General features: G+C 41.5%; 1 protein-coding gene across 16 annotated transcripts in view; it reads left to right on the top strand.

The window, feature by feature from the left end:
* LOC106875408 (serine/threonine-protein kinase PAK 1) overlaps nt 1–5,755 on the top strand; it is a 190,346-nt gene extending 184,591 nt beyond the window's left edge. For all 16 annotated transcript variants that reach the window (XM_014923521.3, XM_089337808.1, XM_014923522.3 and 13 more), the window contains one exon: nt 483–5,755. The gene's annotated coding sequence lies outside the window, so the exon portion shown is untranslated. The remainder of the gene's footprint in view (nt 1–482) is intronic.
* The last annotated feature ends 11,243 nt before the right edge of the window (nt 5,756–16,998 follow it).

Genomic DNA, 16,998 nt, shown 5'->3' with positions numbered 1-16,998 from the left:
GATGCATTTGATCACACCATACCAGGAATCTATCCCCTATTATCTATAGTAGGTTCTCAATTTCATTTTGTATGTCCCTTCCAATAACACATTGTTATTGACTGGTCTTCGTCTTGTATTAGGATAAAGAAGACTCCAGAATATAACCTCCAATGGGATTTGGTGTTCCACCTGACAGCATGACCAGAAAAGTGTTCCTTGCATTAAATAGCAATAGCAGAGACAAGTGAAATGTAATGTGTTCATAAATCTCCTCTTGTACCATGAGATGTTTTGAGAAAATGTAAGCTCTCGTCCAGATGTTTACTACTGAGTGAACTCCACTAAAAGCTTCAATACCTTGATAGTGATGTTACATATGGAAATATATTACATGCATGCACATATCAATACAAGCACAACACACATTCTAAACTGACATGTTTTTGTTTTATACCATTTCATCAGTTTTTCTTTTTCTTTCTCTCTCTCATTTTCGACAGACATGACAGTGAAGGAAATATAACAGAAGACATAGTATGATAAAGTGCGTACCTTTGCTGTGTGCTTGGTTGTTGTGTTCTGGCCACTCCACGGGACTGTTTTACTCCCCTCCTTAACACATCACACATACAGCAACACAAAGTATGGAGAGGTGTTCCCTTCAAATGGAACATCTTAGCCACATCCACAACATATATGCTGGTATTTGCTTTTGTTCCCTTCCAGTGGAAAGAAGAATACATACACACACATTTTGAACACCTACATAGATGGCATTTACATACACACACACATACAATAAACAATAATTATATAGTGCTACTTCACATTTCTATCTCTTCTTCATCACCTCATAACAGACACACTCACATACATACTTTTGAGAGGAGTTAAAAATATTTTTCCTATACAGTAAACTGAATGATTGTGACAGCAACTCCAGTTTCATGCTCCAGGGAAGATATTTGATTTGGTTTGGGTTGCACTAGAGCCTCCTCACCTACTTCAAAATCTGAGTTATCGCCCCTGTCACAATATTTTCACTTACTCACAGATACTGAGTTTTGTGATTTTTCTTAAAATTACCACCAGCCATTTTGTGGTATGCACTGAGATAAGCTGATGATTGAAGGTAAGCAGACTCTAGTTTAACCCAAACCAAGTCAAATTTATTTCACTTGAACATGAAACTTTTGTTTTCAGAACTCACACACATACACACATTACATATTTATCATACTTACATTATATATACATTAGTATAGTAGTTTTCTTCTATCTTACTCCTCTGTTTTATTTCTATGTCATTTTTATATTTAGTTGTTCATTTTTTATTCTTGTCACAAACTCAAATCAATTTTAGCAGATAACAAAGTCACATCTGCTGGTCATCTTAAAGAGATGTTCTTCTGATCATGAAATTTGAAATCATCTTCACTGACTAGATACCAGGTCTAAGATAGTTTTCTTTATTTGTTTTCTTTTTATTTACACTGCCAGGGTAATTTTTTTATTTTTTTAATTTCACTATTACAATTATAATATTCCTCTCGTGATTTCCACTCGAAGAAACGAACAGTCTCAAAATAAAACAATTTAGTGATGCTAAAATTTATTTAAAATACAAACGACACGATAATGTGGATAGAGACTGTGTTTTTTTTTTGTTTTTTTTTAAATCTGCTTTGAATTTGTAGGTTGTGTCTGGCCAAAATATTGTGTGAAATTGTCCTACTTATAACCTTGATGATGATGATGATGATGATAACGACGACGACAATGAAGTATAATCTGTTTTTCCTGTCCCCCACCACCTCCCTTCTTTGGAATCGTATTCACATAAACAGTGAAATTGTTGTATTTCAGTATACATCAATCAACGCCATCAACTGAAATGTAAGAGTTGAGTGGTGGTGAGGGAGAGGGTCATACAATCTCACTTTCTGGTAGGGAACTTGGTGGGCGTTTCTGTACGAAAGTAAATCAAAATTTTGTAATATTCCTTTGTTTTGCAGGGAACAAAGCATTATTACCAAGACTGTCCATAAATCTCTTGAAAAATGATATAAATAAGCTCCAAAGATAGCTCAATTATCCATGATTGAAAAATTACCAAAATTGTTATTTTCTGTGTACAGTGCAATGGACTCCATTAAGAAACAAAAAGATAATTGAACAGTTTATTGGAATCAAGCTTTCAGAATAAAAGTAGAAGCTTGGTGCAGTGATCTGAGATCTCAAACATTTTAACAATAAAAAGAAAACAGAAAAAAATGGGGAGGTCATGGTTTTAACCTGATGACAATAAAAACTATTAACGTTCTAAATAGTGTTCAGAAACGCCACTAAGTTCTTAAATAATTGGGGTATTTTTTTCTGCTCTCTTATAAACTGAATCAATTACCAAAACCTCAGACATAATCCAGTTTCACCTAACCTAATTTTCTGACCCCTAATATATCTCGCTGTAATATGTTGCTCTGCTCTGCCCTTAAATGTTTGGGCTATAGCCAAAAAGAAACAACAACCCCAAAAGCACAATAAAACAGTCCTTTTTGTGTAGAAGGGTTGACCTAAATTACAATATTACAAGCAAGAATCTTCTCTTATTTTGAATGATACTTTAATTTAAATTTGTTTTCTTTGGTTACCCCCCCCCCATCCCTGACCCTAAGTAGTGCACCTTTTAGTTCAACCTTGTATAACCTGTCTATACTTGCTGATGTTGCTATAGCAACCACCTGCCCTGTACAAAGATGCTTTGCACCTCTTGTTTTTTTTACCTCCTCTTTGATGTCATGAACAACCCCATCCCTAAAAACCTTAGCTGTAGAAACCTACCGATTGCTCCAGCTTGCCTGTCACATGTTACCAACACAAACACTACCAGTTTCTCTCACAGTATTTGCCAACATGTTCATTTGTTATTAATCACTTTAGGTGTGAGTATTGGCTTAATTAAGATGGCAGTGGTAACAGTGTTGGTCTATATTCAACTATTACTTTGTTTCTACACTTCCATGTAGCTCAGAAACATATTGTGTGTGTATAATACATTGCGAGTGAGTATTGTATGTGTACAGCCACGTGTGAATTGTATGCAGTTGTAACTTTGATCATGATTTAAAATGCTTACACGTTTTTACACACACACACACACACACAAACACAGTCACTTCATCTTCGTTTTTTTTCCTAACACTCACCATCCTGTTAAATAATCATTTCAGAAATTGTATCATGGCCTTTTTTTTTTTTTTATAAGAATTTTTTTCTATTAAACATTTACTGTGATTCGCTTTCCTTTTGTCAATGAACTGGTCTTAGATTTTTGTTGGCTTCCTTCTGTTTTTTAAGATGAGAAAGCATTCTCTCCCTTGCTCCCACTGTTTATGCCTGAAACCACTGGAGCCAGAATGTAACATCAGCTATTATTATTTAAAACTGATTATTTCTCAAAAGAATCAGATGCTGCTAGTCCCTTAAAATTATTGGGACTACTTCGCACAAGTTGCTTAATTTTCTCTCCTCTACTCCCCAAACTTCTGTCAACAATTCCTTACTTTCATTCTGCCATTTATTGTCACAGCTGTGCCATTACCAGTATGCTGGCTTTATCAGTCACCTGAGCTGTGTTTTATTTAATAGAAATACATCGACGTTCACATCTTAATGATCCTGTTAAGGTATATTTTAGCTTGCTTTAATATCACTTCATATATTGTTTTTGTGTTCGTATTGTTGGACTTATTCTTGATAATACTTGCCTCAAAAGTTGTTTGTTTTATATTATGATGTGTGTGTGTGTGTGTGTGTGTGTGTTTTGTTATATAAATGGGAGAAAAAGTACTCCACTAATTTAATCCAGTTTATTTATTCATTTGAAGCTTTTGATTCACTGTGGCACTATTCTAAGCTTTTTCACATGTATGCAGCAGTCATTTTATGTGTGTCTCTGTATGTGTGTGTGTGTATATATATATATATATATATATATATATATATATACATACATACATACATATATATTTATATATATATGCGTGTGTGTGTGTGTATGTATTGAGGTCAACATTTTCTTAGGTTTTAGCAAATGTCATTTTGAAGGATATATTCTACTAAATTTAATACACTTTTTTTTGCCAACTTCTCAGTTTAGGTATTATATATTTAAAAGATTAATTAGAGAGTGGTTGGTTAAAGCTCAGTTTAATTGCTTCTGTTATTATCACCACTACTTGGAGTATCGTGACTTTAAACCTTATAGTTGCAGTCATTTTATTGTTATTCTGAGCAAACTCCATAACTGTGTCTAGTTGACTAATCTGCAGTGTTCTTATGTTTGGAAGTTGGCAGTCATAGGAACATTCAACTGCAACAGAACAAACCTACTTGGTGTCAGTAATGCCCATCCCAGCCATGCTAACTTATGAAAATAATTGTCAAAAGATGAGAAAATAAAATCTTTAGAAATATTAGAGGTTGTTAAGATAGCTTCATTTCTGTATAACTTCTTCATTCAAAGAAGATTGAATAAGCATGTGTTCTGGGACAAGATTAAATCTACTCCTTTAATAGTTGAATGTCACTCGTTATATCATCCTCTGGTGTAATTATAAACTTAGACGTTTTAGACATATTAAAATTCCTTCTCCATCACCTGATTTTTCTTTTACTCCTTATCAGACAAAATGCCTTGCAGTGTTTCTTCTCGCTCTTTACATTCTGAGTTCAAATCCTCCCGAGGTCAACTTTGCCTTTCATCCTTCCAAGGTTGATAAAATAAAGTACCACTCAAGTCCGAGGGTTGATGGTGTTGTCTAACTCCCTTCCGCCTAATTTTTGTGCCTATGTAAAAAACATCATTATTTCTTCTGCAGCTTTTTCACAGAACAGTTGGGCAAATGGTTGCAGGATGTTTTCATCTTTTTTTTAATCCCTTCATCTAGGTTGTTGGTTGGGTTTTTTTGGGGGGGCGGTATGCTTTATTGGTTAGTCTGAAGAAGATGTGAGTCAGTACCCCAAGAGGGAAGGAGGGAATAGAGTAAACTGATTGATTGCGGTGTGAGGTTTGTACATAAAAGCAACATAGGATGTGGCGGGGGGGGGGGGGGGGGGGGGCTGTCTATGCACCCTTAACCCCCCCCCTCCGTCACCAATCCATCTATGTTGTGTGAATCTGCTGTATAGTATTGGTCACTTCTTTCTAGTTATGTGGCTGTGTGTTTTGTCAATCTGTCTGTGAGAGAGAGAGAGAGAGAGGTCTAATGTTGGCATGTTTGTTTAAACAAATGTTTACTACACTCGGTGCAAATCTAGTTGTTATTATTTTACTAGTTTGTGTGGAGGGGTGGTGGGAGTTATAATAACCCCCACCTCCCTGCTCATTTATCATTCCCTCGAAAAAAAGATATGAAACAAACCTATTTTAGGTGAAAAAGTGAACGATACAAAAAAAATATATCATTTAAGCTTGTTCTTCTCCTCCCAATCCCCGATCATTGTTTGGCAAGTATTGAAACCTAACCTTCCAGTTTATAAGTTGTGATGCAGTATGCCTGGTCTTTTTTTTTTTTGTCTTAAGTGGGAGGGGGGAGAAAACGTTTTTTTTTTATTTTTATTTTGCAAAATTTTTTTTTTGTATTCTATGTAAAGAAAAAAATATAAAATGAATAAAAAAAAAATAATATTCAAAAATGTTTTTAAATTGGAAAAAAATTACAAATGAAGACTTTAAACAAACTGAAATCTAAATAAAATATAAACACCATCATTTTCTTTTCTTTTATTTTCTTTTTTTCCATATTTTAAACCAGTCTGGTAAATAAAAAATTAAGCATTTTCATATTAAAACACATGTGTTTCATATGTATGTATTACAATTTTAACATTCATCCAGGAAAGAACCACTCAGACATACTCCAGCTTCTGACCCACAACTACACGATCTCTTCCCTCTGCTATTTTCTAATTCTACTATAATGGCTTCTGATATAGTCCCTATATTCTCAAAAGAAAGAGGCTTGGAGAAGCCATTATGAAAGACTGCTGAATGTGGAGAATGAATGGGAAGAGGAGAGCCTGCCAAATTTTGACCCAGTTGAGGGACCAACTATCCAAATAGACAGCACCCTGGTGGATAAAGCAATTAAGGGTATGAAACTAGGAAAAGCCCCCGGCCCATCAGGAATCACTACTGAGATGCTTAAAATATCTAGTGGTGTGGGCTATGGCCTAGTCACCCACATTGTAAACCAGGTAGTACATGATGGAGTCATACCCAATGACTGATGTAGCAGCACCATAGTCAACTGCTACAAGGGTAAAGGTGATGCTCTAGATAGAAATAACTACAGGGGTATCAAACTGGTGAAGGTCACGGAGAGGGTCACAGCCCATCTCATTAAGGAAAGAATCTGCTTAGATGAGATGTAGTTCGGTTTTGTGCCAGGTAGAAGCACCACTGATGCTATATTCTGGGTACGGCAACTGCAGGAGAAATACCCAGCTAAAGATAAACCCCTATACTTAGCTTTTATGGACTAGGAGAAAGCCTTTGACAGGGTCCCCCAATCCCTCATCTGGTGGGCGATGCAGAAACTGGGGATTGACGAATGGTTAATAAGGGCTGTACAGGCCCTATACAGGGAGGCCGTTAGTAAGGTTAGGATTGGCAATGAGTATAGTGAAGAATTCTAGGTAGAAGTAGGGGTCTACAAAGAATCAGCCCTTTTATTCATCATAGTCCTCCAGGCAATAACAGAGGAATTCAAGATGGGTTGCCCCTGGGAGCTCCTCTATGCTGATGACCCGGCCCTCTTAGCAGAATCACTACGTGAACTAGAGAAGAAATTTCAGGTTTAGAATCAAAAGGCCTTAAAGTCAATGTAGCAAAGACCCAAGTTCTAGTAGGTAGGAAGGTAAACTCATCACACACACCCTCAGGTAAGTGGCCCTGCTTGATCTGTAGAAAACGTGTAGGGAGAAACTCCATAAGATGTACCCAGTGTAAGCTATGGACACATAAAAGGTGCAGCAACATCAAAGGAAGATTAACCGGGAAGATAGCTTTTGTGAGCAGCAGATGCACAGGGGAAATAAACACCACAGATGCTCAGAAAACAGATACCATCACACTCCAGGGGAAGAAACTAGATGTAGTTGATAGCTCACGCTACTGAGGTGACCAAGTTAATAATGGGGGTGGATGCTCTGAGAGTGTTACCACTAGAATAAGAATAGCCTGGGCAAAGTTTAGAAAGCCTCTACCCCTACTGGTGACAAAGGGCCTCTCACTCAGAGATTGTATGATGCATGTATATGAACTGCCATGCTTCACGGCAGTGAAACATGGGCCGTGACTGTGGAGGACATGTGTAGGCTCAAAAGAAATGAAGCTAGCATCATCCACTGAATGTGTAATGTCAGTGTGCACACACGACAGAGTGTAAGCGCCCTGAGAGAAACATTCGACATAAGAAGCATCGGATGTGGCGTGCAAGAGAGACGTTTGCGCTGGTATGGTCGTGTACTACGGATGGATGAGGAGAGCTGTATGAAGAAGTGCCACTCCCAAACAGTTGAAGGAATCCAGGATGACATGGGATGAGGTGATGAAGCATGACCTTCGAACGTTGGGCCTCACAGAGCCAATGACGAAAGACTGAGACCTTTTTATTTCTCTTTAATATCTACTTACTCGTGTGGTACATTTACAAATCTTTTCAAATATATATATATAAAGTTGTAGTATATTGTCAACTTAATGTGACAATCCCAATAAGGGAACACACTACTGCTGTTTAGCCCTAGGAAGCTGGACCGCTTCCTGTCGACCTTGACACAATTACTGTGTCCTTAAGTTTTCGAGGGGGAGACAAGCTCCTCCACCCAGCCTAGCCAGCATTCAGGGACATGTTTCTGAGTCTTTGCTCGTCATCAGCCTGAAGTAGCTTGCCAGCTGGATAGAGAAGCCTGTTTCACCTTCGCAAACTTATGTAAATCATAGTGAAGTTTGTTCACTGATCAGCAAAATTAGAAATATAATATTTCTAAATCTCTCAGAGAGATTTAAGCAGTAGTGGAGCGATGAAGTTGTAGTATATTGTCAACTTAATGTGACAATCCCAATAAGGAACACACTACTGCCGTTTAGCCCTAGGAAGCTGGACCGCTTCCTGTCGGCCGAGCAAAGACTCAGAAACATGTCCCTGAATGCTGGCTAGGCTGGGTGGAGGAGCTTGTCTCCCCCTCGCAAACTTAAGGACACAGTAATTGTGTCAAGGCCGACAGGAAGCGGTCCAGCTTCCTAGGGCTAAACGGCAGTAGTGTGTTCCCTTATTGGGATTGTCACATTAAGTTGACAATATACTACAACTTTATCGCTCCACTACTGCTTAAATCTCTGTGAGAGATTTAGAAATATTATATTTCTAATTATATATATATATATACTTTTCTCGTGGATTAAGTGTTCATTTCTCTTATTTTGGGATCTTCTATATATATATATATGAAGAATTTTCCTCCATCTGGCTGTTTTTCTCTCTACAAAACGGTAAGTTGCATTATGGAACAGACATTTTAACGAGATTTTTTATTTATCACCACCCGAACGAGATACATCTGCTCCACCAGATACTCCTGAACCAGTTTTTGTGTGTCCCACGAAGAGTCTCGTATATAAATATGATATATAATCAAAATAAGCAACAATGATATCCGGAGGTAATGCAGTACGATCGTTTCAAGCAACTCCATTTAATTGAACAGTGCAATCATTACATCAATTTAAATGCAGAGCAATCCTCAGCTGCAGAAAGACATTAAATTAAATTAAAATGTATATATAGATATAATATATATATATATTTACATATATATTGGGTTGTCCAGAAAGTTTGTGCCGATTTTTAAATGAAAGAAAATGGTCAATAAATACTTGCCATTACATTTTTAATCAACCAAATATGAACCATTTTGTTGCACAATGCGTCTCCATCTTTCCTTTAACTTGAAAATACCCTCTTCCCAGAATTGAGGTGGTTTCATGGCAAATAACCGTCAAATACTGGGGTTAATAAAATCTGCTATGCCTCCACCCCAAAATTTAAAGCTTTGTATTTAAATTAGAAATCATTATTAAGCAAGAGAAGGCAGTGAGCTAGCAGAATCATTAACACACTGGACCAAATGCTCAGTGACATTTCGTCCATCTTTACATTCAAAGCTCAAATTTGCCTTTCATCCTTTCAAGGTTGACAAAATAAGTACCTGTTGAGCACCAGGGTCAGTGTAATCAATTAACCCCATCCTCCAAAATTTCAGGCCTTGTGACTATAGCAGAAAGGATTATTAAGCAAGAATAGTGGACTAGTAAAATTGGAAGAGCCTCAAACAAAATGGCTTGGGGTATTCTATTAGGTTACTTTAACCCTTTAGCAGGTTATTGTTAAATGTAAAGCTTATTTATTCACATTGTTCTGAATTAATCATGCTTTATCTTGTGGCTTTCAGATTTCGATGATGTGGTTATTTATTTTTAGAATGAATTTGTAGGGTAAGTGTGAGATGTTGGATCTGGGCAGTTTGAACATAAAAGAAGCAGAATATTTTGGCTGGATTTGGCCAGTTTAAATGCTAAAGGATTAAATCTTGAGTTCAAATCACATCAAATAAGTACCAATCAAATAGGAGGATTAACTATAATCAACTATGTCTTCTTAAAATTCTGGTATTGTGTCTATATTAGAGAATCTACAGTGTCTCTCTTCATGAGACAAGCTTACAAGTGTCAGCAAGCATGCCAAAATTGGGAAATAACAATCTAGTTACCATCAGACCCCACCACACACACACATACTATCATTTTAGATAAGAGGGATACACCAGAAGGGCAGGCAGTCCTCCAGTACTCTGTGTCTGAAATAATAGACAGGATGGTCATGGACGAAATACCAGTGATCATAGGTTTATGGGTCAGGACTTACCTGGGGTTATAAATATGAGACTAACAGCACTGAGGGTCTTTGATGTAACACAAAGACCACACTTCTAAACGACATGGCTTTGATTATGTCCCCTTATAGAGGTTATCACACAGTGAAGACTATGAATGTGTTAAAGTTTTGCTCTCTTTCTACATGGAATATTTTTCTATGAAATGAGTAGCCAACACAACCAGTCTTTCTTCTCCACTGTTCTGTCTCAGTCTTCATATATATATATATAAAGTGGTTTGATACACTGAGTGGTTGCTACTATCTTACAAGCCACGACAGACAGAAAGGATGTGCTTGAAGCTGAGAATTTGAGTTTATGAAACACAGAAACAATATTTATATATCACCTAATGAAACACAACAAGGTCTCATAATGCAGGGAATGGTTACATAACCAAGTTCCTGCAAACCTGCAAAATTGTGTGAAAACAATTGTAGTGTACTCCTTCTTGCCCTACACATATCTGGCAGTAGGTATAATACTACCGCTGGATAGCACTGGGTGAAATCTGAAAGTGGATGAGTTTTATACTGCACTTTACTACGTTCATAACAGAATATAACCTAACTTATACACACACACACACACTCATATGGTGGTTTGATATACTGAGAGTAGTGACAGGTACTTTGTGTGTATGTATACTGTGGTGTGTGCGTACGAGTAGATGTAATCGCCTTACCTCGGTTTTTCTTTCCTCGACTGCGAGTCTGTCTTGCGGGATCCAATCCTTGAAGCTTGCCCCAACCCAAAGTACACCAGGAATAGCAGCTGCTTCTCCCAAACCTAGACCGTCGCTTAACACGTCTTGTCCTGACCACAACCCCGTTCGAAAAGGGCACGAATCCCGATCGAGGCTCCCTCTGCCCTTTTCTCCCTTCCGGCCAACTCAGCGCAGCTCCCCCCACCATCGACTCAGGCGGCTTCACAATCAGCCCAAACCTCTCCAGGTGTCTCACTACCTCGGTGGCTGGCACTACAGTCTCGTCAACCAAAATGTCGTCGATGTAGGAACTGGTGGCCTTCCTTATCCTCTTTCGGAGCGGAATTCAGCCCGAAACCCAGCCTGGTTAAACAGTACGTCCGGCCCTTGTACCGCACCAGCTGGTATTGCCACAGCTTGTCACTCACACGGAGCTGCAAATATGCCGACTTCAAGTCGACGATCGTCGCTGCCTTGGTCGACTGTCTCCACACACGTAACGTCTCACCGCAAACGTCCGTTGCCTCACCTCGCCTCCCGTGTGGCACGATATGTGGTCGTTCAGTTCCCTAAAGTCCAGCACCGGTCTGACTTTTCCTTTCGTCGGCTGCACCACCGCCATCAGAGGCAGCACTCCACTCACCACCTCCTCTTTCCACGGGACAAGGACTCCTTCCTTGATCCATCTCTCTACCTCCTCGTCGAACTCGACGCCGGCGTGACCTTTCAACGTATGCTGATAGCAGCTCACCCTGTTCTTTAGTAGTGGGGGCTCGTCCTTCCATCGCCACTCTATCGTCTACCTCCTACCATCAAACGCCGCCTGAAAATCTTTGTCTTCGATGGTGTAAGCGGCGCTGTCCTCGACGGGGCTCTGCTCTCCCTGGCGGTCCCGACTCACGGCGCACGATGCCCCCACGCTTCCGAACGTGACCTCATCTCCTGCAATCCTAACGCCACCAAGACGGTTGATGGCGTCCATCCCCAACACGACATCAACCCCGTCTATCACATAGTCGATCACGATCACCCGTAGCCTCAGCGCCGCGCTCAGTAACGCTATCTCCTGACTGGAGCTGCCCCTGCAACGGATCTCTCTACCGTCGACCGCCCGGACGCTACTCGTCCCATCCCATTTCTTCGCCACCCTTGGCATCACGAGGGTAGTCATGCAACCCGTGTCCACAAGGGCCTTGGACTTCTTCCCCTCGACCTCGACTTCGACCACGGGCAGCGCCTCTACTTGGTTGCGGGGAAAGTTTGAGAGGCAGCAACTTCCCCACGGTCGTTTCCCTGGTCGCAATCACGGGCGATGTGCCCAGTCTTCCTGCATCGATAGCAGACGGGCCTCGATTCGGCGCATTTCCTCGCCATGTGCAGCCCCTGACATTTGAAACACCGGCCCGAGAACGGCCGCTGTCGTTGCTCGGTAGGCTTCCTCAGGCTGTCGTCTGTCGGAACGCGCCTCTGTCGCCGCCATCGCTATCGGCTTCCATCCGACGTGCTGTGTCAACACGCGAGCTTGCGCTACTAGCTCGCTGAGCGCCATCTTTCTCCCGCCAGGCAACTGCTGCAATCGGATCCCTACGTCGTCGGGGAATCCATTTACAAACACCAGCCAGCATGGCCAGTCTTCGCACTTCGGCCGCGTACTCATCCAATGTTCTCCCCCCCCCATCTAATCGTTCCTAGTTTTACGAAGGCAGCGTACTCACTCTCCGTATACGCTTCTCTCAACCTCCGTTCGACGTTCTCTGCACTTAATCTTTCTTCCTCGTCCATTTCTAGGTAGAGGGTCAGGACGCTCCCTTCCAAGTATAGAGCCATGAGACTCGCCACATCACTTATTCCTTGCAGCTTGGCGACGAGCCTAATTTTTCGTATCCAAGCCATCACATCTCCTTCGCCATTAAAAGGCCTGATCACATCGCTGGCGATCCTAATCTTGGTGGCTGCCATCGCGGCGAATTTCTGCACGTGGGGCCGAAATAGCTTGTGGTGTGTGCGTACGAGTAGATGTAATCGCCTTACCTCGGTTTTTCTTTCCTCGACTGCGAGTCTGTCTTGCGGGATCCAATCCTTGAAGTTTGCCCTGACCTAAAGTACACCAGGAATAGCAGCTGCTTCTCCCAAACCTAGACCGTCGCTTAACACGTCTTGTCCTGACCACAACCCCGTTCGAAAAGGACACGAATCCCGATCGAGGCTCCCTCTTCCCTTTTTCCCCTTCCGGCCAACTCGCCCTTCCGGTCAGCCTCACCCAGACACTGACGTCATACCACATATACATATACATATATATAAATATTAACTTTTATGAGGAAACAGTCAACAAGGACTTCAAATTTCCAGGTTACTTCACCTGACTTAAATTGTTTTCATATGCAGTAGATCCATCATGAGTCCTAAGGCTCATAAAGACACATTAAAAGGATAAAAACACACATTAATATGTATGTATAGATAAATAGATAGATGTATACATACATATCATATATATATATATATATATATATATATATATGATATGATATGTATGTATATAATGTCTTTCTTTCCTTTCCTCTTAAAGCAAACTGCCGTCTTTAGATTCTTGAAAACAAATTCATTTCAGGGTTGAAAAGTAACCAAGCAATATCCATGTTGTTTATGTTGCTTATGAAGGTGACCTGGGAGTCAGACAACATCATAGATTCTATTTACAGCTACAAGAATTGAGCTGTGTGCTTTTTCTGTGTGGGTTTGCTACATGTGCTCATGTCGATTAAGTTCTCATGTAGGTTTTGTTATACATGTCTGGTTTAGCTACATGTGCCTTTGAAGTTTTGCTGAATGTATTGGCATGGTTGTGCTACATCTGTTTGTGTAGCTTAGCTACATAGGTCTATATGGATTTCTTCACAAGAATCTCCAATGTAAATCCAAGGTGAAAATGCAGGGTGGGAGATGGACAATGAGTTGAATGTTGACCATTTAGAAAGCTGGCTAATGGTGATCAGAGACATTCAGGGTAGTAAACACCCAAATGTTACTGGGTTTTCTGCCAGACTCTGTACAGTTACTATGGCCGTTGTTCGTCAGTGTTGCAGGTACTGTATAGTTGCTGTTCAAGGTGGCAAGTAATCTGGCTATTACTGGAAAGAGGCTTCTACAGTATTATCCATCCTACACAGGATAGATGACATCTATCATATTTTCTGGCATCTCAAGTCGATGTAGTGTATAGTGTAAACATTCAAGCATCATCACTATTTTTCCAAATCCTATTATATATATATATATATATATATATATATATGAGGTCGTTAGAGTAAGTGGATAAGGTAATCGAGGTCGTTAGAGTAAGTGACAGAGTACTTAAGATCAGACTAGTGCTTCATCATAGATTAGCTACTGTCATCTCAGCCTATGCACCTCAACCGGGGCTACCAGATGGTCTGAAAGACCAATTCTATGACACCCTCTTGCAAACTACCTCGTCGACGAGTGACAGGGACCTTCTCTTTGTGGCTGGAGACTTCAACGGTCATGTCGGACGTCGTGCTGGAGGCTTCCATGGCATACATGGAGGCTATGGCTTCGGTTCCCGCAACGAGGAGGGAACCAGACTGCTGGAGTTCTGTGATGCAACCGATCTTATGGTCTGCAATACCAACTTCAGGAAACCTGCCAGTCACCTAGTCACCTACCGCTCCGGCAGACACTCTAGCCAAATCGACTACATCCTCGCCAGAAATAGGGAAAGAGGGCAGCTTATAAATGCCAAAACCTACCCTGGCGAAGAATGTACCCCACAACATAGATTAGTAGTTAGCGACTTTGGGATCAAGGCAAAATGGGTGCCCAGAATTAGACAGGCTTGGAGGAGAAGGGTGTGGAAGCTTAAAGACCCTGCAAACGGACAGAGACTTAGAGACAAGTTACTTGAAGCATTTAACGAAATAGAAGGGGATATAGCATCATACAACGTGGAAGACAATTGGAGATTTCTGCGGGACAACCTGTTGAAAGCCACCGACCAGATTTGTGGGTGGTGTAAGGTCCCCTCCCGACCCAGAGTAACGTGGTGGTGGAACAAGGAGGTAGACAGGGCTATTAGACAAAAGAAACAGGCTTGGAAGGACTGGAAGAACGGTGGTAGCAGGGAATTGTACCAATGTGCCAGAAGGGAGACTAGGAGACAGGTTTATTTAGCCAGAGGGGAAGCAGATAAGGAAAGATTTGCCAATGTTCTGCGCCGTGAGGACCAAAGACTCGAGGTATTTCGTGTTGCAAGACAGTGTAGGAGAGAGAATAGTGATGTTGTAGGAGAGAAATGTATTCGCATGGATGATGGTACGCTTGCATTAAATGAGGATGCAAAGAAAGAGGTCTGGAGATGCCACTACGATAGATTGCTTAATAAAGAGAATGAATGGGAGAAAGAGAGCCTGCTGTATGTCGACCCAATAGAGGGACCAGCTATCCGAGTTGATAGTACCAGGGTAGATAAAGCAATTAAGAGTATGAAGACCGGGAAAGCTCCCGGCCCATCAGGAATCACTGCAGAGATGCTCAAAATATCTGGCAGTGTTGGCTATAGCCTAGTCACCCGTATTACGAACCAGGTGATACACGAAGGAGTCATACCCAATGACTGGTGTAGCAGCATCATAGTCAACTGCTACAAAGGTAAAGGTGACGCTTTAGATACAAATAATTACAGAGGCATCAAGCTGTTAGATCAGGTTATGAAAGTTACAGAGAGGGTCATAGCCCAACTAATTAGGGAGCGAATCAATTTAGATGAGATGCAGTTTGGGTTCGTGCCAGGTAAAAGCACTACTGATGCCTTATTTCTAGTGAGACAGTTGCAGGAGAAATACCTAGCTAAGGATAAACCTCTGTACCTGGCTTTCGTTGACATGGAGAAAGCCTTTGACAGGGTCCCCCGATCCCTTATCTGGTGGTCAATGAGGAAACTTGGGATAGAAGAATGGTTAGTGAAAGCTGTGCGAGCCATGTACAGAGATGCTGCCAGTAAGGTGAGGGTTGGAAATGAGTACAGCAATGAATTCCGGGTAGAGGTAGGGGTCCACCAAGGTTCCGTCCTCAGCCCCCTCTTATTTATCATAGTCCTCCAGGCAATCACAGAGGAGTTCAAGACAGGTTGCCCCTGGGAGCTCCTCTATGCTGATGACCTTGCCCTAATTGCGGAGTCACTATCAGAACTAGAGGAGAAAGTTTCAGGTGTGGAAGCAAGGTCTAGAATTGAAGGGCCTTAGAGTCAACCTAGCTAAAACCAAAATCCTAATAAGTAGGAAGGTAGATAAAACACAAACCCCTTCAGGTAGATGGCCCTGCTCAGTATGTAGAAAAGGAGTAGGTAGTAACTCTATAAGATGTACCCGGTGCAAGCTATGGACACATAAGAGGTGCAGCAACATCAAAGGCAGGTTAACTAGCAAGTTAGTTTTTGTTTGTGGCAGATGTTCCGGTGCAATAAAGACTGTAAACAAACAGGAAACAACTTCTATCTCATTCCAGGGTGACAAACTAGAGGTAGTCGATAGCTTCCGCTATCTGGGCGACCAAGTTAGTAGTGGGGGTGGGTGCGCTGAAAGTGTAGCTGCTAGAATAAGAATAGCCTGGGCAAAGTTTAGAGAGCTCTTACCCCTGCTGGCGACAAAGGGACTCTCACTCAGAGTAAAAGGCAGACTGTATGACGCATGAGTACGAACAGCCATGCTACATGGCAGTGAAACATGGGCTGTAACTGCTGAGGACATACGTAAGCTCGCAAGGAATGAAGCCAGTATGCTCCGTTGGATGTGTAATGTCAATGTGAATACCCGTCAGAGTGTAAGTATCTTGAGAGAAAAGCTGAACATTAGAAGCATCAGTTGTGGTGTGCAAGAGTGACGATTGCGCTGGTATGGACATGTGGTGAGAATGGATGAGGATAGCTGCCTGAAAAAGTGCCACACCCTAACAGTTGAGGGAACCCGTGGAAGAGGTAGGCCCAGGAAGACCTGGGCTGAGGTGGTGAGGCAAGACCTTCGTACATTGGGCCTCACCGAGGCGATGACTACTGACCGAGACCTTTGGAAATGTGCTGTGCGTGAGAAGACCCGGCAAGCCAAGTAAGATCGTTGCCAGTGCCCCTGGACTGGTTCTTGTGCGGGTGGCACATGAGATGCACCATTTTGAGCGTGGCCGTTGCCAGTACCGCCTGACTGGCTCCCGTAGGATTTTCAAGCGAGATCGTTGCCAGTGCCCCTGGACTGGCTTGTGCGGGTGGCACATAAAAGACACCATTTTGAGCGTGGCTG

This window comes from Octopus bimaculoides, chromosome 19, assembly GCF_046866305.1.
Source record: "Octopus bimaculoides isolate indiv1 chromosome 19, ASM4686630v1, whole genome shotgun sequence".
Taxonomy (NCBI): domain Eukaryota; kingdom Metazoa; phylum Mollusca; class Cephalopoda; order Octopoda; family Octopodidae; genus Octopus; species Octopus bimaculoides.
The sequence above is the reverse complement of the archived record's forward strand: the minus strand, read 5'-3'. Positions and strand labels throughout refer to the sequence as shown.